Genomic DNA, 24,029 nt, shown 5'->3' with positions numbered 1-24,029 from the left:
TTGAGTATATAAAAGTGTATGGATCATATTATAAACTGAATCAAAAGGTAATAATTTTCCCTTGTTTTTATAGAGATGGACATTTAGACAAATGTCCGTAATTTAAGCTACAGACAAGGCTTTTTAAGCAAATACTCTTGAAAAACATAAGAAAACAGTGAAAAGTATGAAAAAAATGATAGTTCTATTATCAACTGCTTTTAGCTGATGACAAAGAGCAACTGAATACTGAGAGGTCTGTCCAGTATGTCCTCAGGGAAATCGATATCCTTTCTTGCTTATGCAAACTTACTAGATTTTTTTAACAAATGCTTTTACTTAGAGACACTGAGTCAGCAGTACAATTAATCATGAAAGGTCTAAGTCAAATGTATATGTACACTAAAATTAACTTCTTAAAGGAAAACTGGCAAGCAGTTCAGTGAAAACAAATGAAGTTTGAAATTGGATAAAGTAACAGTTACACAAATAGATGACTCCCCAGCAGCCTTAGTACTTTAATGCATTCAATATAATGCTGCAAAATGTATTTATTTATTGAAGGGTAGCCAGTGCACTTTTTCTTAATGGCAAAAATGAAAGTTTACTGAAAGCATGTAATCTAGGAAGGGAACAGAAGACAGACAGTAATCTGTACATGTGTGAACACAAGCACTAACATGCAGTTTAACATGGTTCATCCTACCTGTGGATATAGCCATCAAATTGATGCAACTGCTCCTGCTTGGTGGGATAAACTTCCTTTCTGGAAAGTGTACATAGTTTGTTGTGTATCTGCGAGTTAAAAAATATAAGAATTTTTTGCAAATGCATTTAGTTTTTTCTTTGTTTCTGGAGTGTTTGTATTGAAGTGAAAAATCTGAGAAAAAGTGAAAATGCTTTACACAGAGATGAGAAGAATCGACCACATACATAATTAGACTGTCAACATTAGTGTGCATGTAAGGTGCAAGTTGGAAACATTACAAATACTGTTATGTATAACATGTGGGTGTAATAGCTTTTTATCAGAATGGTTCCATTGTCAATATTAACAAGGTATACAAATACCCCCGCATGTACATTCAAAAATTAAAGAGTACTGAATTATATTAAGAAGTGAGGGGTGCATCTGCATGTTAAAGGGGATGCAGTTGGACAGAAATAAGGATGTGTATCAAACAAAGAAAGGATTTCACGTTGAGGATAGAAAGTCAGCAGGGTATCAAGGCAAACAAAAAGGGGAACAATAACAATGACTACAAGAGGATCTCTAATAGTAAAAGAAGAAGAAAAAAAGAATGGTAGATTTGTGATAATAAGGAATTACTGGCAGAGGAGGAGGGTTAAGCTAAAAATGTATATTCAACCTAAAACTGCTATGATGCAGCTTACGAGAATTTTGGGGAAAATAATAAGCTTTCACCTGGGATTATTATTTATTGGTGGGGAATGAAACTTGATTTGCAATGGTGAGGATGCATCAGGGACCTAGAAGAGAAAATTAGCAAAAGGGGGTTGAGCATATGAGAATACATGGCATAGAAGTGAATTTAGTAGCAGGAACTCAGACAGAACTTGCATATTATTCCCCAAGATACAGTAACTGGACTAGATTTATATTTCACGGCAGCATGTGTACTTCATTAAAAGCTTTGTGAGCCATCCAACAACTATATCAGATCACACACCAAAAAAGTAAGCGATATATGCAAGGTAATGATGTAAAAAATGAGACTATGATGCTTTCCTACATCTCTGTTCAATTAACAAAGACAGGAATATGACTCAAGCGTTATTAGGAAAGAGAGCAATTACTATAGAGGTGTGTGTGACACATACACAGATATAGATATGTATACACATACTGACAGATTTACTGAAAATCAGCAAGTCAAATGACATTAGAAATACCCAGTTCAGGGATCTAAACATCTTCGGCAACAGAAATATTAGGAGGGGCAGGTAGATCATGCAGTTCATCCCTGTCCATATTCAAGTGCAACTTGGACCTATGGATGGGAAACAAAGTTTAACCCAGGACTGACCCCGCACTTGTTATGGACAAACGCAGCTCCTAAATGTTTTATGACATGTATAGGACCCCTCAAATTATCAATGGTATGATCACAGTTATTGTCATTGGGGTAATATATAATAATCAACCATGGGATAGGTAAGACCAATCTCTAAACAAATGGGATAGATTAATACAAACACAAAAAGGGAAATTGGCTAGGCTTACAATGGCCTGCAATTGCAGCTAGCCTAGTACTTACTTATGAACCAATGAACCTATAACATATAGCTTGTGAGTGGTATAAAATGACAATGGAGTTTGAAAATGTGGTCTTTCTTGGTTTCAAATTCCTCTGCATTATACAAATATTTGTAACATTTCTGAAGTGTCTGTAATGCCTCTGTAGGATCTCTGGGTATTTATTTTGTCATTGGCTCTCTAAGTTTGGTGACAACCCTTTCCACTTTCTGTTGTCTACGAACTGTGCTAAAAGGTTTTGTGCTCTGTAGTTATCAGAAAAAGAGTTGTTTAACAGTAATCTTTCTGAATGCATACATGTTACCCAGGTATCTCCTAGATTCCTCTCTAGCTCTCTGCAGTTGCTCATTAACTTGTTCGGTGGGATTCCCCTTATTCTGCAATACTTTTGTCAGCTCCTCTAAATACTTCCTATTAATTAATCGAATCTTTTTTTTTTCTTTTTATTACTACTCTGTTTTTTAAACTCCATTTTCATTTTATCCAATGCACTAGCTATTCCTTATTAAAAAAGTTCTATTTTTTCCTAATAACTCTGGAATAATTTCCACTATCCATTCCTTAAAATCCTCTCTTGTTAAACAGGTAGGTGGGAAAGCAGTATTTCATTTTTACGTTATTACCCTGTATTTTTATCTTGGTTTATATGTTTCCATGATTTGAAATAGTTATTGGATGCATGTTAAAGCTTTTCATTAAATGTACATGTTTCCATGAAATATAATTTCTATCCAGTCTCACCCAGTAATTGTACTTTGGGAATAATATGTAAAGTCTGTCGAGTTCCTTCTACTGAATTTACATCTTCCTTACTACATATTTTATTGGATTTCTTCAGAAATCTACCCTCTCTTGTTATATTTTCCCTTGTAGGTCCCCAGATACAGCCTCACAACTGCAAATCACGATTCAGTCCCCACCTAATCCACGAACCACATTGATCCATGTCTGTCAACTCTGGTGACACCTTTGCCATTCTATAAGCTAGTATAGATGTAACACTTTGTAATCATGGTTTACAATTAAAATGGGCCTATAGGAAGCCAGTTTGAAAGGTCTCTACCTTCTTTGGACGGCACAGTGGTAACGTTCTTGAGCAAGAGGTTCTCTGGTTCGATTCTCGGCTGGAGTGCCTTCTGTGCTGGGTCTGCATGTCCTCCCTGCTTTCGTTTGGGTTTCTTCTGGGTGTTCCAGTTTCCTCCCATGTTACAAAGACATGCATCTGGAGCGTTTCTACCTGGGCCTCCACTGAAAACTGGCTTTGTTCCAAGTCGGGCTTTCCTGGTTAACAAATGTTAAATAAATACATTTGGGTAATATAGCCGCCACAGCATTATTTTAGGATGTTGGTATCCCCCTTTAATAGTATCGGTAAATAAAAAAATTTAGATCTTCATCACATGCTTCCATCCGATCTTCCAGATTTCAAAAGTAATGCCATCTATTCCCGGAGAGTTCCCAGCATCTCATTTTTACATCCTTACCCTGCATATTTATCATTGTTCTTTTTGCATCATCTCCTTTTATCACATCTATTAATTGTTGTGCCTCATGTACATCTCAGCTCGGCACAATTAAGTTCTCCATAAATATTTCCATTTGTGCCTTTTTTTACCCATTATTCCTTACTTTACACAAAGTTTCATAAAACATTTGAAATATCTCTAATACCACTAGAGGATGTTTGGTTATTTATTGTCATAGGCTGTCTGTGTTTGGCTGCAATGTGTGCTTTTTGCTCACTGTGCTAAATTAATTTGTGCTCTAAATTTTTTATCAGCAATAGTTGCTTAACAGCAGCCTTTCTAAACACATGCACATTATCAAATATTCCCTTATTTCCTTTTAGCGCTCTACAGTTGCGTCTTTTTTGTCCTGTGAGATTCCACTTCTTCTGCTGTACTTTAAATTTATCATTTTTACTAAATAAATTCTACTACTTTCTCATCTCTCCTTCTCTTTTGCTTCTATTATGCTAAGATTAATAGTTAAGATAGAAGCAAATGAGATAAAAACTGATATATAAGCAAACTGCAAGGAAATCTCCAAGAACAAATGGTATTCCTGTGAAAGTCTGGAAAGAAGAAAGTAATAAAGATCTTGAAGATTCTGTTTAATAATATTTTAAAAGAAGAAGCATCATCATCTTGGAAGAAAGCTGTGCTGTCTATATTACCCAAAGAGGGTAAAGACCCATCAGACCTAGCCTCATATAGGCCCATTTCAAATTTAAACTACAATTACAAAGTGTTAATGTCTACACTTGGTAAATGAATGGTAAAGATGTTGCCAAAATTAATAAATATAAATTAATGTGGTTTTGTGGAGGCGAGACACACATTTAACAACATCAGTAGAACAAAGATGATCCAGAAGGATGCAGAATGTAAAAAAATACTACTGCTGTTGGTGGGTATTGATGCAGACAAAACATTCAACATAGTAAGTTGGGATTTTTATGAGTAAGACAATGGAAGCATTTGCATTCCATGATACAATAATGTGGCAAAGTGGGAGGATTCCTCTTCAATAAGTTGAATATGAACACAGGAACCAGGCAGTGGTATCCTCTTTCCCTTTTGTTATTTGTTTTACATTTAGAGCTACTGGCAAAGAAAATAAGGGACTCAGAAATTCAATGACATTACCGGTATGGTAATCAAGAAAGGTTGACCTTGCTTGCAGCTGACATTATTCTGTACTCGATAAATCCAGTGGGTGGAAGACCCTGTAATACCAATGTTTAAAGCCTATCCTAAAATACACAAAGATCTTCGGGACCCACCCCTACGTCCTATTGTTTCTGGTAGAGGGTGGGTCCACCATTTAGATAGAATCTAAACTTAAGGGTTGTTTAAGTAAAATAACCGGAATTTTGAAAGATACAGCAAATTTTTTGCAGTCTTTACACTCTTATCTAAGTTCAATGACTGAGTAGCAGGTGTTTATTTGCAACACTGGATATAAATAGCTTATTCACAGCTACCTCTAAAGACTATGGGTTAATGGCCATAGAAGGAATTCTGAATAATGATACTGATTTAACACCTATTCAAGTTAACAGGATCATTGTATTATTCAATTGTGTTTTACGCAATAATATTTTTATGTTTGCTGATGGTATATATCGCCAGATTAGGGGGGTAGCCATGGGCACCCCCTGTGCGAATTCGTATGCCTACCTTGTGTTGGCATACTGGGAAAATCAGGTTATATTTAATAATAATATGTTTAGATGACAGCAACAACTGAAGTATTATGCACGTTTTGTTGATGAGGTGTTTTTATTATGGGAGGGTACTAGTGCTGAGCTATACAACTTTGTAGCCTAGCTAGAAACTACAATGGATTTCTTGAGATTCAAGGTGACTTATTCTAATAGTAATATAGATTTTCTGGATGTTCATTTAACTAGAAGTGATCATGATGTAATTGACACCATGCTACAGAAGGGATTGTTGGCGTAATACACTCCTACCTCATGACAGTATGCATCCCAGATATTTGTTTGACAATATAACTAAGGGACAGTTTTACAAAACATCTAGGCTATGCACTAACGAAATGTGTTTTAAACTGAAGTCACTTGAGTTGCAACATACTTTGCAAGAGAGACGCTACAAGGATAATAAAATAAACTTAGCTTATCAAGGATGTGTTAACAAACGAACTAAGGCTAAACCTTGGTTTTCTGGTGATACAACCAGCTATCAGGATAACACAGGGACTCAGACAACCGTTGAGTAACCTTGAAATATAGCAATAATATAGGAGGTATTTGTGATATCAGAAAAAAATGGGGTATATTACATACGGATGATAAATTAAAGGAAATTATAACTCATGAACCTCTGTTTTGTTTCAAATGGAACAAGAACTTAAAAGATCTGTTATGTAATGAGAGACCTACGAAATGTACCAATAATATCACACAGCAAGGAACCTTCCCATGTAAACACTGCAAAGGTTGCAAGTACATCAGGAAGAATAATTTATTCATTCTGTTACCAGTAAACAATATTCATTGTCATCATATGCAGATGGTCACACTACTGATGTTGTCTATTTAGCCCAGTAGAAGGACTGCTATTCATTCTACGTTGGTAAAACTAACTGCAAATTAAAAAATAGGATACTGCAACATTTATCTACAATACTTACAGGTAACACCCATAATGCTTTATATCAGCATGTAAGTAAACATAGTGAGCATACTTTTGATTTTATGGTGTTACAGACTGTTAAACTATCCAGGAAAGGGGGTGATACAGGCAACTTAACAGAAAATTACGAATGTAAATGGATTATAGAGATTTGTTAACACAGACTACCTGGGATGAATGGGGTTATTCACATTAAACCTGCCCTCAGGATGAGGAGGGCTCATTACTGATTGTGATTGGCTGCTCTGTGTTTTAAATGTGATTCAGTTTATTTGGGAATTGTCTGATGAATGGTACTTCACCCAAAAGCATTTAAGTTGAGTGTCTCAATAAAGAACTGGTATTTTACAGCGTGGTGGTTTGGATTCTGTTTTTGTTTTCTTTACCTGTTCTGGTTGCTGAATTCGAGTCTTTAGTGCTCCAGGTCCTATTTTGGCTTACTGGATACTGCCATGGAATGCATTGTAACTAAAATCATACTGCCATTAAATGTATTATAACTAATGTCATAAACTAGGATATGAAAAACCTTTACAGGCTTAATCTTCACTTTGGCTGGGTGAAATGAAAATACTGCCTAAAGACTTGGGTTAACTTCCGTCAAAAGGGTACAGTAGTCAAGCTGTTCAAATGATAAACCTTGACTTGATCCTTGTGTGGTAAGATAGATAAATTGACTAAAAGATAGAAGCTGTACAGTACGAATGGCAGGTACCTCATTAGAAAGTATGGTGGTAATCAGTAGTGCCCCCCAGGACTCACTGCTGGGACGTCTCCTTTTCAGCACTAACTTTTTCGATGTCAAGACTGGGAACCTGGCCCTTTGGATACGTTAGTCTGCAGATGACTACAAACACAAGAGCTATTGTCAAATTCCTCTTTAATATCTAAACTCACCAACAAGAAATGACACTTGTACATACTTGCTGTATTGAAAATTGGCTCAAATTAAACAAAAAAAAAAGTGCATCATTATCACAACTGACATACAATCCCTCTCTTCAGGATACATTATAGGTAACACTCCATTACAAAATGAAATGTAATTAGGGACCTTGGAAAATGGCTCGATAATTTCCTCTTATTGGATCTCTGTGTGACGACAGTAGTCAATAAAAATCCCTCTACTTGGCACAGCTAATTGACGAGGGAATACCATAAAAATCTAGAGAGTGCATAGTTCCCTTATATTCAGCATTGATTAGGCCAATTATTGAGTAGCCCCTTTTAGGATAAAAAACATTACATATATCAAACAACCTGAAAAACCCCAAAGATTCATAATGCAGATGATCATGCATTTGAACACCCTGAGCTACAAGGATAGGCTGGAAGTACTGTCCCTTTATTAAATATTTTATACACTCTTACAGGGAGACCTATACCCTTGCCTTCCACTCCATTAGAAACTTAGTTAACCTGACCTCCTGCGTCTCCACAAATCTAATAGCTTCATTAATATTAGAAGCAGTGGCCTGAGAAACACAACGGAGAAAATCATATCAGTGAAAGAATAATACTAGCTCTCTTTTGAGACTTGATCCCAAGACCTCCATCAAACCATGCTGGTATAATGCAGCATGGCAAATAAACATAACACATGGTAGTTAGTAGGACCAATAAGAGCTTCTGAACAGACTGGGGACGAGTTTTCCCTTTAGAGCTTTATCCTTTCAGCTAGAAAACCACCAGTGTGGTGATTAAAGTTAAATTACAAACATACACCCACACACAATTCTAAAGGCATGCTACCTCCAGCATGACAGTCTTTCCCTGCTTGTTATCCTATATGTTGTTCTGCATGCTTCCTGAAATAATGTACATAAATTTGGTTTTACTGTCAAATCTATTTATGACAGCACTCCTTTATACATAACAGCCTTTAAAAAACATTTGATTTGTATTTGTTCTTATATTTTGTATGCTTCTTGAATATTCATGTTGTTTGCTTTTCTTCCTGTACGTTTGGATCACTGCTGAAAAGGATCTTTGGACCAGCCCACATACCTGGTTATCAAATAGTACGCAATGAAATAAATACAGAGAACACTCTACACTCCATTCAGGATGCACAAGCTTAAGTCAAAGACCTCTAAACATCACCAGCTAACCCACTACTATAATATCGGATTAACTTACTCATCCAAAATTGTGATTCAGCGTATCACACCATTACTGTTCAAAACCCACTACACAATCTATTCTCCTCCGTCATACAGGTCTCTATTAGCTTTCTTAACCTAGTTACTACTGCCCACATCTGTACCACTTCTATTACTCCCACTTTAACTCTCCTTTTTTCATTACGTTTAAGTAACTGTATATATATATTTGGTTTGCTAGATCTTCTGTGCTTACTCATAATTCTAAATCACCGTTATTTGTACACAGCACATTGTTTTGTTGCATTATGATGCAACCCGGGCTGAGCCTGTAACTGGTCACTGTCTGATTAATGTTCTACCCTGCTAAACATATTTAAATATATAAATAAAATATCCTGTAATTAGGCACTGTTATAATGACAGACATGAAAGAATAATATCAGCTCACATTTGACTTCCAGAGACATCACATTTGACTTCCAGAGACACATAAATCACTCAGCTTCTCCCCCACTTCTGGTAGAGACAGACTCTGCTGATTAAGCAGTGCAAAGCACTATCATCCTTTAAACAACACTGGATGGACAGTTGCAAATCTACTGAGAATGACTGCACCATCCCACTTAGATAAAGATGGTAGGGCCTGAAGCATGATACTGACAAAGCATAGTCACAAGACACAATTGCCTTGAAATTCCTATGAATAACTCCAGGCTTGACCTGTGGCTAAATAAAGATTCCTTTTTTAGTTAAACAGATAAGGCATGAACAAAACTGACTGTTTAAATAAACATGACTAAAAATTAAAAGAACTTTATAAAAACAAATAGTTTGGGTTAATACAGCATGGTAAATAAATAAATACATGTTAGCCAGGAGAATATTCAGAAGTGATACCACCACAGTCCTAGTTTTAGTGCACTATAACAAACAACTGGAGCAAATTTCAATCTCAAAACTACATCAGGACACAAACTCAACAACTGACGACATTTAAAATGTCTACACATGTAGCTGGGATTCCTAGTTTAACTTATGGCAAGTGTTCACTTATACGTCTGTCAGCAACACTCGCTGTACATTATCCCTCTGGTGTCAAACAGTGATCATTACTGTACTATGTGTGTTTATTATGCATAACGTGTACAGCTTGAAATGTGGACTCAAATCTTAAGGGGAGGTAGGCCCCCCCCCACAAAATACTCAAAAACATGTGCACTTTTTCTGTGCCATATTATACATATCAAATGTGTAGTCAAAAAAATGAATTATGTACTCTTATCTATTATTTACAAATGTACTCATCTCCCCATATTCTACTCCTATTCACCTAAAGTACAAACTTCATTTTAAACTGTTCTGAACAGTGGTAAAAACAGCTAGCCTTGTCTGGCCAACAGAAATACTCTTGCCTCTGAGAATACTGTGGTTGTCTGAGTTGCAGACATTAGTTCTAGATGTTCTTGCCTTACTGACCATGTTTCTCATGAACACAGAGAAAAAGTACACAGCTTAATAGATAAAGTATGCCTAATAATACCAAGTCACAAATGACACATCAAATGACTTGTCTACCAGTTAACACTGTAATGTGCATCATTAATATACAGCCACACCAGAAAAACAGATAGCTACATAATATTTATTTTTTTATTTATTTTTTATTTAACATTTGTTTTATCAGGATAAATCTGACTGGACAGCAGGTGTCCACTTTCAGCGGAGTCCTGGGGAGAAAAGCTCCAAGAAGTTACAAAGTGAACACATAGGTTATTAAAGAGTGACAGTTGAATGCAATAATAGTAGTTCGATAACAAGTGGTAGAATGCTAACATATAAAAGGCAAAAAACAGTTAAATGCAAAATAATCTCATGGTACAATCAGGAGATCACAAATCTTACAGTGCCTACAGTAGGGAGAGGACTCGGGGGGGGGGGGGTCAATGCAGTTGCAAAGAGGGTTAGCATAAAGGTGTGATTTAAGGAGGTCTCCAAATGTGGTTGTGCGATTTTGCAACCTGAGGTCAGGAGGGAGGGTATTCCATACTTTTGCGACCTCATGGGAGAATAGGGCTTCCCCAGAGCTGTTCTTGCATAGATTGGCTTCAATCAGGGATTTGATACTGGATTGTTGTTCCCTGTTGGAATTGTCGAAATTTAACATGCCAGCTAGGGCAGGGGTTCTCTCAGGACGGTACAGAATTTGATGAGCTATGATGAGTTAGTGGTAGCATAGTAAGTTTGGAAATTCTAACCAGTGTAGTTTAAGCAGGGATTGGTAGTGGTGGTAGTGTGATTTAGCATTGGCTGCAAATCTAGCTGTTTTGTTACCAAGCTTCATACCTTTCAATCTCTTAGAGCAAGAAGTCTGGACAAAGCCATAAATAAAAGTGGGACAAAGGCCCAAAATAGGGACAATTTTTAAATAATGCTCTTACAAACTCAGAAAGCTGATAGAATAACAGGTTTTGCATTAGGATGAATTTTCTGAAGGATATGAAGTCTGAAACGCAAATATCTGTCATTATTTCCAAAATTAAGTGTTTAATGATTTACCACTAAATTTCCAGAAAAACCACAATTTTATGAAAAGGTACCAAAAATGAGACCGCAATCTGTACATTCTACAAAATCCTGTAGTTGAGAAGTATGTCAGGCTTCATAATCTATTTATGGACTTAGAATGTTTTTGTATTAAAATATTTTGTCTTACGATTTTAACAACTTACATCCTTTTTGCTAATGTCTTATCTAGAAAATTGTCTTTTTCAATCAACCACTAGTTACTTGTCCAATATCTAAATACACACACACACACAGAGCAGTTTTGCACCAGCATTACTGAAATCTTTTCCTGGTAAAGCTGGTCCAGCTTTAAATCATGACTGATAAGCTTTGGGGTTTAATGCAAAAGCCTTTTGTTTATTCTGATGTAGGTTGCATAAACAACGGAACAACAATATACTGCAACTGCTCTTCTGTCCCACATGACAAGTCTTAAACAGGTTACTATCTTAGATTAATATCTGCCAACAGTTACAGACTAAGGGGAAACATCATTAGAAGCTCAGTTTAACCACGAATGCATTTAGTACTAATTCCAATATTAATACATTAATAATGTTGATAACTCTTATAATAAGGCCCCGGTACACTAACCAGGCGCACACGTAAAAAAGTAAACGGAGAGGCAAAATTAGAGGTTTTGGAGTGGATCGAAATTCCATTAATAATTCAGAAGCAATTCAGAATGCTGTATGAAGTGAGATTACAACTATTAGAAACGTAAAGTCTCTCCAACTAACTAATCATAAAGGGAGAGTCGAATAACAGCTCAAAGTAAAATGAAACTACAGTGAAGTATCATCAACACGTTAGTAAGACAAGAGCACATCTTTCTCGTAAGCCTGTTGGGATCTGCCTGTTGAATATCAAGCCTCCTGACAGAAACAACATTCTCTAAAATTTAAAGAGCCAACCTATATGCACCATCCACTCGTCAGACTTCAGACGTCTAACACTTCTTACTCCTAACAAACCTAAATCACACATAGTATTTAGCCGCCATAAAACTCACATGAACGAACTCAAAAACATCCACAGATGGAATGGAATTGTCTTCTTATCTCAATCCTGTAGAATGTTTACCCGTTACAAAACCCCATAGGAAGGAGCAGAGGCAACGGTGGGAAGTGCGCCTGACGTCACGCACAAAGCCCGCAGCCTGCAGCTCACGTAACAGTACTTGTCCTATACTAGCGCCGGGTTACTCGTGTACCGCTCACCCATTCCTTGGATTTCACGGTTTTTTTTTTTTTTTTTTTTTTTTTAAATCTTTTTATTTTTCGGGAGGGGAAGGTCGGGGGAGGTAGTTGCTATTTCAGCAAGGAAAGCGGTGTTTAACTTTAAGATAAGCATCTTTGGTTTATGATTCATGCCTTGCACAATGTTTTCTGTAACCTTAATAACTGTAATAGGCAAAGCATAAAGGCAGTATAAAAGTAAAGAATTTAAACGTGTTAGTTGGAATCATAGCTCTCAAACAAGCAGAGAAAGTTTTCAACAGAATTAGGACAAATCCAGAAATAACGTGGGACAACCATGGACACTTAAAATATTAGTACTGTTAATCTGAGATATAGATTAAGATTATATGAATTAATATCCATTTTCTGAAGTAAAAAGTATATCCCTCTAGTATAGTCATTATTTATTAAATGTAATTCACCACCTTTTCTCCAAAAGTCACTAGTTTTAGGAGGAATTACGAGGGAGAGATCTAAAATTTGAGTCAAGATCAGGGACAGTTGAAAAGTATGTCTGGAATGTGATTTAGGTGTACTATGTCAAAAAGTTGCGTATTCATAAACTCCGTTATCTAATTAAAGTGGGAACTTAGTGTTACATTTTTGTAAACATAATGCATATAAGGTCCCCCATTAAATGTATATAGATACATATATTTTGTGAGGCGCAGATGTACACGCAGACTTTTTTCCCACAGGTGTTTACTGTATGGATGTTATTTCCTTCATGCAAATAACTGTCACTACTTTTGTCGCAAAAAATTGTTCTCTGCTTCCTAATCCCGCCTAAAACGTCAGATTTTGTGAGAGAAAAATTAGTGAATTACATTTAATAAACAGTGACAATAATTAAAGTTACAGACTTCTTTTGCGTCTGAAAATGCATGTGAATATACATTTTCTTAGTTTGTCATCTTTTCAAGTTAATAATGCTTATAGTTAAAGTGCTCATGATTGATTCTTAATCTGCCCCTGATTATAGAGGTAAGAGATTTAAAACAAAGAATTGATCATTTATACAGAAAAAATAATACCGATATGAAAACGTTTAAGAAGCAAAACATTTTTAAGTACTTAAGTATAACCTTGCAGAATATGTACTTGCAAATACATTTCTGGGAGTAAAAAGTTCTTGATAGCTCTGGCAGTGCCAGTATCTATTTATAGCAGTTAGAAAGCAATAAAACATAATAACACATGTGTATATTAAACATGTGTATGGGTATATGACATACGTATTCTTATTTACATACATATACTTCCATATATATATATATATGTGTGTGTGTGTATATATATATATATATATATATATATATATATGTATATATATATGTATATATATATATACATAACCCCCCACACACACACATTTTGTACAAAGAAATCTTAATGAATCTAAATCAAGATGTAACTGAACTGAAGAAATTACCCCAGAACTATAATTATGGAGCAATATTACAGCAAATATTGTGTAGCAAGATTACCTGTGGAGTAAATGATCATGTGTAAAGAAGAATGTTGACAGAAAAGGATTTAACAGTAGAAAACGCCGTAAAGATTGCTTTAGGAGTGAAAACAACAAACAAACGTGCAACATTTATAAATAAGACTATAATTGTATGTAGCAGTGTCAATCCCCATAAATTTATTTATTTACTATTTATTGACAACTGGGTCAGGAATCCATTTTCAGTGGAGGCTAGGGGAGAAAAGCTCCACACAATAACATTACCATCCAAGTAACATATTATAGAGCATTACAAGTTGATATATTACAGTAAAATACATACAGTATAATTCATACAGAAAAATTCATACTAGGTGAAAAGCAATTATGTACATCATTAGACACACTGAGAATTACACAGTCAACTTTGATTGTACTTATGAATTACACATGTGGTGAATGATAATACACCAATGTACCTGATTACAAGATTAGACAGAGTTAAGGTGGCTTGTTGTTAGAATTATGGGGCAAGAGAGGTTTTTAAGGAAGTGGCTTTTTAGGGCAAGCTTCAAGGTTTTGAGACCGTCAATTTGAGTTATATGGTAAATTATTCCATAGTTTTGCAATGCTATGGGAGTATAGACTTTGACCCGCTCTTTTATTGGGTTTGGTAATATTTAGAAGCTGTTTGCTGGAGGATCTAAGAGTCCTTGTTGGAATATAAGTGAGAAGGATGGAGTTGAGTACAGAGCAGTTGTTAGATTTAAAAATTAGTTTGTGGCCAAGAGTGAGGTAGTAATAAAAGTCTAACCAGTGCAAGTCTGAGATTGCAAGGCAGTGATGTAAATGGTTAGGCCTGCCAGAGGCAAATTTTGCTATTTTGTAATAACAGGATTGGAGTTTGTTGCTGATTAGTGAAAATGGCACTACCATATAAGAGAGATGGACTAAGTAAGGTATTGGCCAGTTTTGTTTTAGTATGGCTGTCTATGTAAAGTTTATGTCAATAAAGTTTTCCAAGTTTAAAGTGGGTTTTCCTTATAGTATTGAGTATATGCATTTTGAAAGTGAGTTTCTCCTCAATAGTGATGCCAAGTAATTTTGCAGTCTGTATTGTCTAAAGAAAATATTTTTGAGTTGGTTGGAGAGGTTTTTGTGGAGAAAAGTAATAATTTGTTTTTTGGGGGGTTAAGAGTAGCTGAGCATATTTTAGCCAGGTTTCTATGGTTGTGAATGTAGTTTGAGTGGTTGAGAGGAGGTCTTGGAAGTTATCAGCGGTGGAAATAATGGTTGAATTGTCTGTGTATTGGACGAGTTTGCTTTGTTTAGTTGCTTTGTGGAGATCATTAATGAAAATATTAAAGAGAAGAAATCCTAAGATGAATACTTATGGGACTCCTATATTATTTAACTGATACTGAGATTGTACAGTTTGCCACTTGACTGTTCTCTGTGGTTAAGGTAGGAGAGAAACCGTGTAAGAGAGCTGGGGGAGCAGCCTAGCTATGCTAGTTATTGTATGAGCTTAGTGTGTGAAACTGTACTGAAAGCCTTTAATAGGTCTAGTAATAGAACAGAAGTAGGGAGACCAGCACCAATGGCTTTGTTCACAGTATCAGTAAAAGAGAGAAGAGCTGTGATGGTGCTATGATCAGGGTGGAAACCATGTTGGGTTGGGGCAAGGAGGTCATTGTCTAAGAAGTGTTTAAGTAGTTGAGGCTGTACACATTTTTCTAGGATTTTTGATAATGGAGAGAGTATAGAGATAGGGTGATAGTTTGAGAGGTTATGGGAATTTTTGCTTTATGTAAGGGAGTTATAATGGACTTTTTCCATAGCTGGGGAACATAACATTCATAAATGGAGCAATTTATGAGAATGCTAACTGGAAATGCAATTGCTTTTGCTGCAAGTTGAAGGTATTCAGGAGGTAGATTATCAGCGGAGGGAGAGCAGAGTTTTAGTTTGGTTAAAAGTTTGAGTATGAGAGAGGTGGGTATAGGTTGGATTGTAAAGGCAGGTGTTGTTAAGGTGTCAGAGGGGGATATGGTGGTGCAATCACACGTGGTTGTAATAGAGTCCTGAGAGTTGGCTGGTGAAAGTTTAACTAGGTTTTGAATGCTAGTGATAAAATGGATGTTACTTCATGAGCAATTTGCTGTGGGTTTTTATCAGGTGAGAGAGATGGGTTTTGTAGGGTGCCACGAGTGAGAAGAGAGGAGACAGATCTCTAGAACATTGTTGGGTTGCTTATGGGAAAAGTACTTTTTTGTCTTGTAAGACTAGTTTTTTCACTTTATTTCTGAGTGTTTTGTAGTTAGTTTCATTTAGTTGTAATCTATTCCTTAGCCATTGTTTCCAGGCACGGTCTCTGTGAAGGAGAAGTTGTTTGGTCTGTTTTGTTAACCATGGGGCATGATTGAGTTTAGTCTGTTTGGTTTGAAGAGGGGCTAGGATGCTAAGGGTTTCAAGAAAGATTTTGTTAATGTAGTTTATGGCATCGTCTAGGGAAAAGTTGTTAGTGGGGCCCAGTTTTTTGCTGTCGATATGTCAAAGTTGGTGAGATTTCTGGACGTTTTATAGCAGTGAGTTTTAGATATTTGGGAGCGATTTCTATGGGTGCATGCAGGTAGGTGATCATTTAATGTATTTGGGAGGGTGACTGAGTTTGAGTAATTGTGAGGGTGTGACACTAGTATCCAATCTAAAGTGGATTCTGAGGGAGTGGATAGGCCATGGGTTGGAGTTGTAATAAGTTGTGTGAAGCTATGTAGGTTTATACTGCTGAGTGGTGAGTTGGAAATTAGGGTTAGCCAACTGATGTTGGTATCTCCCATGATGATGATAGTTTCTTGTGAAATGTTGTGGTTTATCCAGGATCAGAAATCTTCAAGAATGGGAATGTTGTGGCCTGGGGGAATATAAAGTACAGCAATACATAGGTGTTAGTTGTTTTTCATGTGTAGGGATGAAAGTAAAATTTCAAGATTACCAAAAGTGGGCAGTGGTTTGAGGTATGTAGTAATAGTTAATTAATTCTGATAGATTAGTGCTATGGCCCCACCCTTTTTATGAAGTCTGTTGGATCGAATGATGTTATACCCTGGAGGAAGAAATTCGGTGTTGGAGATGTGTGGTTTTAACAATGTCTCTGTTACTGCTATGATGTCACAAGTGTGAGTATCTAACCAGGCATAAAATTCAGTAATTTTATCACAAATACTGCTTCTATTAATTGTTATTAAGTGAATATGTTGATCTTTTGGAGTTATGGTGGGTAGTTGAGGGCTGTTTGGACCTGAGTTGAGGTGAATATCTCCGCATTGTGTTAAAGCAATGGGAAGGAGATAATTATGAGTTTGGTTACTTTTAGTAATGGGCTTGTGAGTGTGTGATAGGAGTAATTTGAATCGACAGCTGGTGGGGTGTACTTTTAAATGTAAAGGACTTGTACTCAAGTAAGGAAGAACATAAAACTAATGCATGATAAGGTGCTTTGAGAAACACTACACTGCTGCAGAATACACCTCCAGTCTAGAAAATGCTATCTATTCCTGTAGAAAAACTAGACACATAGCAAGAACTGTTGAAGTAGGAAAAAGAAAAAAGGAAATGTCAAAGGATCTGAAAGGAAATATATTACTTACTACTCACATAATGTTCCTTCTGAGAAAAGGAGCTCAGATAATGTAGACCAGACACTCCTATTATATAGTGTGCTGGTCTGAATATGAATAAACAACTCTTCTGAGTGAAAATAAATGCAGAAACAAAGCTTCTTAACTTTGAGGTCATTACTTGGCGCAGTGTCTATCTAATGAATGAACTGTAATTTAGGGAAGTAGTAAACAATATTGATTTGCAACCAAATGGCATTTTGCTGAAAAACTTATGCGGAGAAAGCTATAAAATGTTGGGAGCTGCTGATACGAAAGTTACTTATATGGAACATTTGGAAACCTTGCCTTTTACAGTAATAGAAGATAATGGAACAGTCTTGCTGTGAAAACAGACTGAAAAAAAAAATCACTCACACTGAATTTGCGATTTAGATAAAAGCATTTTCAATAAACATGAAGCAATGTTTAAATAAGAAATACATATGCTAAAGGCAAATGCCAAACCTAGTTCCTTTCGACACAGATGAGTTCCTTCTGTTATAATGCTAAGGTTAACATGGAAATAAAAAGACTGTTGAAAGGAAATACAACTTCTGTGAGATATGCTCAAAGTGCAGTCTATGCAGCTAATTGTAATTTATAGAGTCTGATTGGTATGTAGAACAAACCAAACAAAATTTGAAAACAAAGATGTCATAACATTTAGGGATATTCAGAAAGAGGTACGTGTTTGAAATGCTGAGACTCATTGGTATGAGACTGAATGAAAAAAATACTAGGCCCAAGATTGCTGTTCCATGGAATATTCTGTTTTCTCTGTAGAAGTGGTGGTCCTTTTCACCACACTGTACTAGATTAGTAGCATACGATTTGTAGTTATTAGGAAGATACTGCACTACACTGACCTGTAATTGACTTAGCTTGGTTTTCCTGTTTTCTTTTTAGCAGCTGGCCTAGTCCAGTTTTTCTGACTCACAACCTTGTATTACTTTGTGGCTACCCCTCCCCCCACTTTGAACCTGCACAACTCCCTCCCACTCCTGCTTAATTACAGAGGTAATCGTCCTTTTACTGTTCTGTCCTGATCAGCTCTATAGATAGATTCTGCAGTCTTGAGGACTGGTGTAGCCTCACTATGCTCGGCTCACTCTGCTCCCCTACCCTGCCCCCATTTCCCACCTGCCCCCACTACCTCTACATTTAGTCTATCCCCAGATCAGCTGACCACACCCTCCTCCAGTCAACAACCTCTCATACACACCTCCTATCAAATTTCTACCTTAAAAAGGTACATAGTATCTACTTGCTATGCATTCACACTCACACCCATACTTGAACCCCAAAACCACTAAGACCAAACAACTACTCCCTCATAAAATACCATTAATCCTAGGATTTCTCTTCCTAACCCTCACATACCTAACACACATCACATCATTATATACAAACACTCACTAGAAAACACATCATTCCACATAGCACTTTCTCAAACAAATATACACTCACACATTTTCTTTATCTCTTCTACATTATTTAAAGACAGCTTAATCCTATACATTCATAAGTCTCACACAACACCATCTTACTCTAGAAAAACATCATTTAGATCCAACAAAGACATAGTGCACACAATTAAACACATACTGTTTATCACTAAAAATCTACTTATATCTGTTGACATACACCCAAACCCTGGACCACAAAACTCTCTTCTCTCTGCTAGGCAAATCTCTGACCTATGATTCTGAATGTCAACATCACAAGTATCTCTGACAAACTTTCTGACCTACACGCATTTATATCTCACTACTCCCCTGACAAACTAACCATTACTGAGATGTGGCTAAAACCTAGTACCCAAAATGAAGAAATTCTCCCACCAGGATATAATATCCTAAGACTGGATAGAGTGGGCAAAAAGGGATGTGGAGTTGCTATCCTCTACAAAAATACAATCAACATCAAACCTCTACAAACCCCCATACCTAAATTTCAAAATGCCGAAACCTTAGGTTCAACCCTAAGCATAAATAAAACTATCATCATTCTCTGCTGTTATATTCCCCCAGGTAATAACTCTCCCATCATTGAAGAAATGTTACAATGGGCCACAGATAATCTCCCCCAAGAAACCATCTTACTAGGTGACCTGAACACTGATTGGTCAGCCTGTACATCTAACAACCCCACTAACCATATTAATCTTTACAGTTTTACACAACTTATCCAAGAACCCACTAGAATCGACAAAAAAACCCCACAAACAGTCTATTCTAGACTGGACACAAGTTAACTGCCCCAAACAAAACTATCAGACAGGACGCCTTCCTGATGGTCTTAGTGACCATCTCCCCACTTTCCTCCAGCAGAAACGTACCAACATAGCCAAACCCATTGTTTTTAGACAAGTCAGAGATGATCGTAAACTAAATATACAAGAACTAAACAGTATTCTAAAACAAAGTAGCTGGAAACCACTACAAACCCTAAATCTACACCAAGCTGTTAACTACTTCAACAATATTCTCATCAATATCCTTGTTAGACTCGCACCAATTAAGAAAATAAGAGCCACGTCAAACTATGCACCATGGATAACTAGAGAAACTAGCGCTCTTCTAAAGTCAAGGGATAAGGCTTGGAGAATTTGGAAGAAATACAATATTAGCCTAGTCAAACAAAGTTACCTACAACTTAGAAATTAGGCCAAGAGGCAAACTAAAGTCGATAGACAAAATTACTTCCTCAATATCCAAAACAAACATTCAAAAGATCCCCAAAAGTTTTGGCATGCCATTAACTCTCTCCTAAAACCAGGCAAAACTACTACTCCCACTCCTAACCCCATGAATGACAACAAGGACACTGCCTCCCAATTCAATCACCACTCCACATAATCCATCTTAACACTATCCTCCCAACTATCCAAAAACAGCCCTATATATAACCCAACCAAATGCCCTGAAAACTTTCCATCATTTAAGCTCTCACCCATTCCCACCTCTGCAATTAAAAAACACCTCCTAAAACTGAAACCTACCACCCTTGCCACTGGCAATCTATCAGCCAACTTCCTAAAAATAGCTTCTGAATCCTTATCCTACCCTATTTCTAGTCTTATCAATCGCTCCATACAAGAAGCATATTCCCACAGCTATGGAAGGTATCATACATTATTCCACTACATAAAGGCAGAAACTCTTACAAATACTCAACTTATCGCTCCTTTGCCATTTATAAACTCACACCATCTCCTCTCTCCCACACAGCATGGCTTCCGACAACACCATAGCACAACCACAGCTTTGCTCTCTTTCACCAAACTGATCAACCAACATAGAAATAATAATAACTTTGTATCTGCAATATTTCTAGACCTCTCCAAAGCATTTGACATGGTTTCACATTCCTTACTACTAGACACCCTGATATCCCTATCATTTGCCCCTTCTGCTATAGCCTGGTTTAAAAGCTATCTGTCAAATACACAACAATCTCTCCAATGGCAAAGTGTACTATCCCCCTTACTCCCAACTACCATAGGTGTACCACAAGACTCCATATTAGGCCCACTTCTTTTCTCCATATTTACCAGTAATCTCCATACCACCACACAGCTTGCTTCACTTATACAATACACTGATGATTCATCTCTTATCTGTTCAGCTCCTTCACTTTCCATCCTACAACAACTCACCCAGGAATCCTTTAGCTCTGTGGAAAGTTAGATCACTCAGATCCAACTTATCCTAAGATCCAACTTATCCTAAACCCTAATATAACCAAATTACTACTTTTCACCCCCAAGAAAACCATTTACATCCCTCTATCCTTCACTATTTCCTCCAAAAATGGCACTATTATCTCTTCCTCTGACCATACCAAACTCCTAGGCATTGAAATTGACAAAAATCTACACTTCGACGTCCACATTTCACAAACTATCAAAAAAGTCCATAAAAAAATGGGAACACTATATAGGCACAGGAAATCCCTCTCGAAACAAGCACTGATTACCCTAGCCCAAACTCACCTCTTGTCTACCCTAATGTATGCTGCTTCAATTCTTAACCAGCTTAGAAAACTTGACCTTGCCAGACTCAAATCATGTTACAATAAAATCGCCAAGTTTGCAAACAACTCCACCTTTAGAACCCACCATTGCCAGGCTCTAAGGGAACTGCAATGGCTGGAACTTTCCTAGATATTAACCTATCACCAATTAGTCATTGCCTACAATGTGGTAACACATCCAGAAAAAAACCCTGCACTAGGCCAACTTCTCACCCACTATAATACAAATTGTCCTCTCCGATCTTCTGACAAACCCCTCCTCTGTATCTCTAGTGCTAACAATACTGCAAGAAAAGCACTGTTCTTTCACTCCATAGCTAGAACCTGGAATAATCTCCCTCCTGCTCTGATATCTACCCTTACCTCTTCTCACTTTAAAAACTCACTTAGAACACACAAAGTATAAGCGGCTATGCCCATGTATTACATAAGTACTGAAATGATTCCACTTATATACCTCACTTCCTAATATACCTATTGTAATATATATTGCAGTCTAGGTCTTCTCCTAATGCTGATTGAATTTGTATACTTATTCTGTTATTAACCATGTGGAACTAGTTTTTCCTGTATATATAGGTTTTGTTAGGTCTTCTGCTGTATATTGTATTTTAACATATTGGTTGAAAATTCTCTGTATGCTGTATTTTAACATATTGTGTAAAATTTTACTTAATGTGGAGCTTTTCTCCCTGGGCCTCCGCTGAAAATGGACCTGTGTCCAGTCGGACTATCCCGGTTAACAAATGTAAAATAAAATAAAATTCTCCAAGATATAATGATCTTGGAGTTGATATATGTGTAGGTTTTGGGGTATTGAGGTGCAGGGGGCAAGCCCTCCATGTAAAAAACTACTTTAAAGGAGAAAAGCTATGTTTGCCACTCAATGTTCTCCTGTGATTTTTGGTCTTTTTTAACATTTTAGGGTTTGCTATTAAAAGCCTCAACATTTCAACAGACAGCCTAAAAAATAGTGCCCACTGGTTATCTTTTAAGCATATGAAAGATTTGACAGTCGAGGACTTATCTAATCCCTTCCTTAGTTAAATGGGTGATATGTAGAATTTTTATTATTAAAACTAAAACCACAGTGAATATTTAAATAGAAGACATTGGCAATAATGGGTTTAAATAATGGATTGAATTGAATTGCTGTGAATTTGATATCAAGATTATCAAGCATAGTTTACATTTTTGAAATTAACGAGATTTCTATTTTTTATATGCTTCACCTTCGGTCTCGCTGACGATTAAGCTTTCCCTATTCAGACTTGTGCCTATTGATTTCCTAGGGGTGGAGATCTTCCTTCAGATCTCCTAGAATGAGGGCCCAGCCAGAGGGCAGTCATCTAGGTAGATATCATATTTATTTTGTTTTTAATTGAATCATTTTTATTGCATAAAATTCAATAATACAACATAAGCAGTCCCCTTGCAATGTGCTTTTTATTATATGTTGGTAGCCACTAAAAAATTTCCAGTCTAATCTGACCCCATGTCTGTTTAGTAAATATTGAGTGGTATAAGACCAAAACTTTCAAAGACTTCTAATTAATTTGTCAACATCTTATTCAGAAACCATTATTACATACTGTCTTATATGGGTTCAATTGAACTTTCTTTCCAGGTTATCTGTCAACTGTACTTCACTACTCCAGATACATTATACCAATATCTTTAACCATTTTACTATACAGTGTTATATAAGTATTTGAAAAAGGAAACATAGAACAGAAAACCATATTGTGAACCATTGCTCCACAAAGGTCAATCATTTGTTCATAAATCCATTTAAGTAGATGAATTTTAAGCCCCTTAAACCAATCAAGAAGCATTGGAGTATGAACACTCTGCATACACTGCATATCATAACAGCTATTAAATTATTAATTAGTCTTTTTTTTCTTAAGACACCCTCATCCTCCCTCTGTCTTTCCAAGTAATTAGACTGTGTTTTATGTTTAGGTTTAGATTGACTTCCTTATCCCTATTTTATAGAAAGCCTTCATAAGATCTAAGATAGAGACAACTTTTGGTTGTTGTGGTGTCTTCCAGTTTTTTGCTATTCCTTTTTTTAATGGTGACCATCAGGAGATGAGTTAATCACTTATTAATGTTTATGTACTCAACATCCATAAGACCATAAGAATAATGAAGGTGTGAGAGCTAGAGATGGGCCAAGTAACTCAGTTAGCAAGTCTTGTAAATCTTTTTTAAAGTTTTATAGTCCTCTAGAACTGAACACTGCACAAAATATATAGTACCAATCATCCGTGTATGTTCCTTTATGCCTCAAGCAACCCCTGTCTTGCCTTTTGTAAATGCTTGCCACCCTTCCTGAGGAATACAAAACTTAACTAAACACTGCCAGACAAAAAAAGAAAAAAGTACATCTCCGTAATTTCATGGGAAATAAGCTTACATTTATTAACTGCTCCCATCGATTTCTGCTTATTTGGCAATTCTTATTGTTCATTCTACCATTTCTACTCCATTTAAGTACTGAAAGCCTTGATGAAAACTCCTTTCTCCCTGAGGTTTTGACCACTTT

General features: G+C 36.5%; 1 protein-coding gene across 8 annotated transcripts in view; it reads right to left on the bottom strand.

The window, feature by feature from the left end:
- The window catches only part of MPDZ (multiple PDZ domain crumbs cell polarity complex component), a 3,829,210-nt gene extending 3,816,976 nt beyond the window's left edge, over positions 1–12,234 (bottom strand). For all 8 annotated transcript variants that reach the window (XM_044061234.1, XM_044061239.1, XM_044061240.1 and 5 more), the window contains exon 1: positions 12,103–12,234. The gene's annotated coding sequence lies outside the window, so the exon portion shown is untranslated. The remainder of the gene's footprint in view (positions 1–12,102) is intronic.
- Positions 12,235–24,029: the final 11,795 nt, after the last annotated feature.

Source organism: Protopterus annectens, chromosome 2.part0 (genome assembly GCF_019279795.1).
Source record: "Protopterus annectens isolate FY-2018-M chromosome 2.part0, PAN1.0, whole genome shotgun sequence".
In the NCBI taxonomy this organism is placed as follows: Eukaryota; Metazoa; Chordata; order Ceratodontiformes; family Protopteridae; genus Protopterus; species Protopterus annectens.
This window is presented reverse-complemented; position numbering and strand designations above follow the sequence as displayed.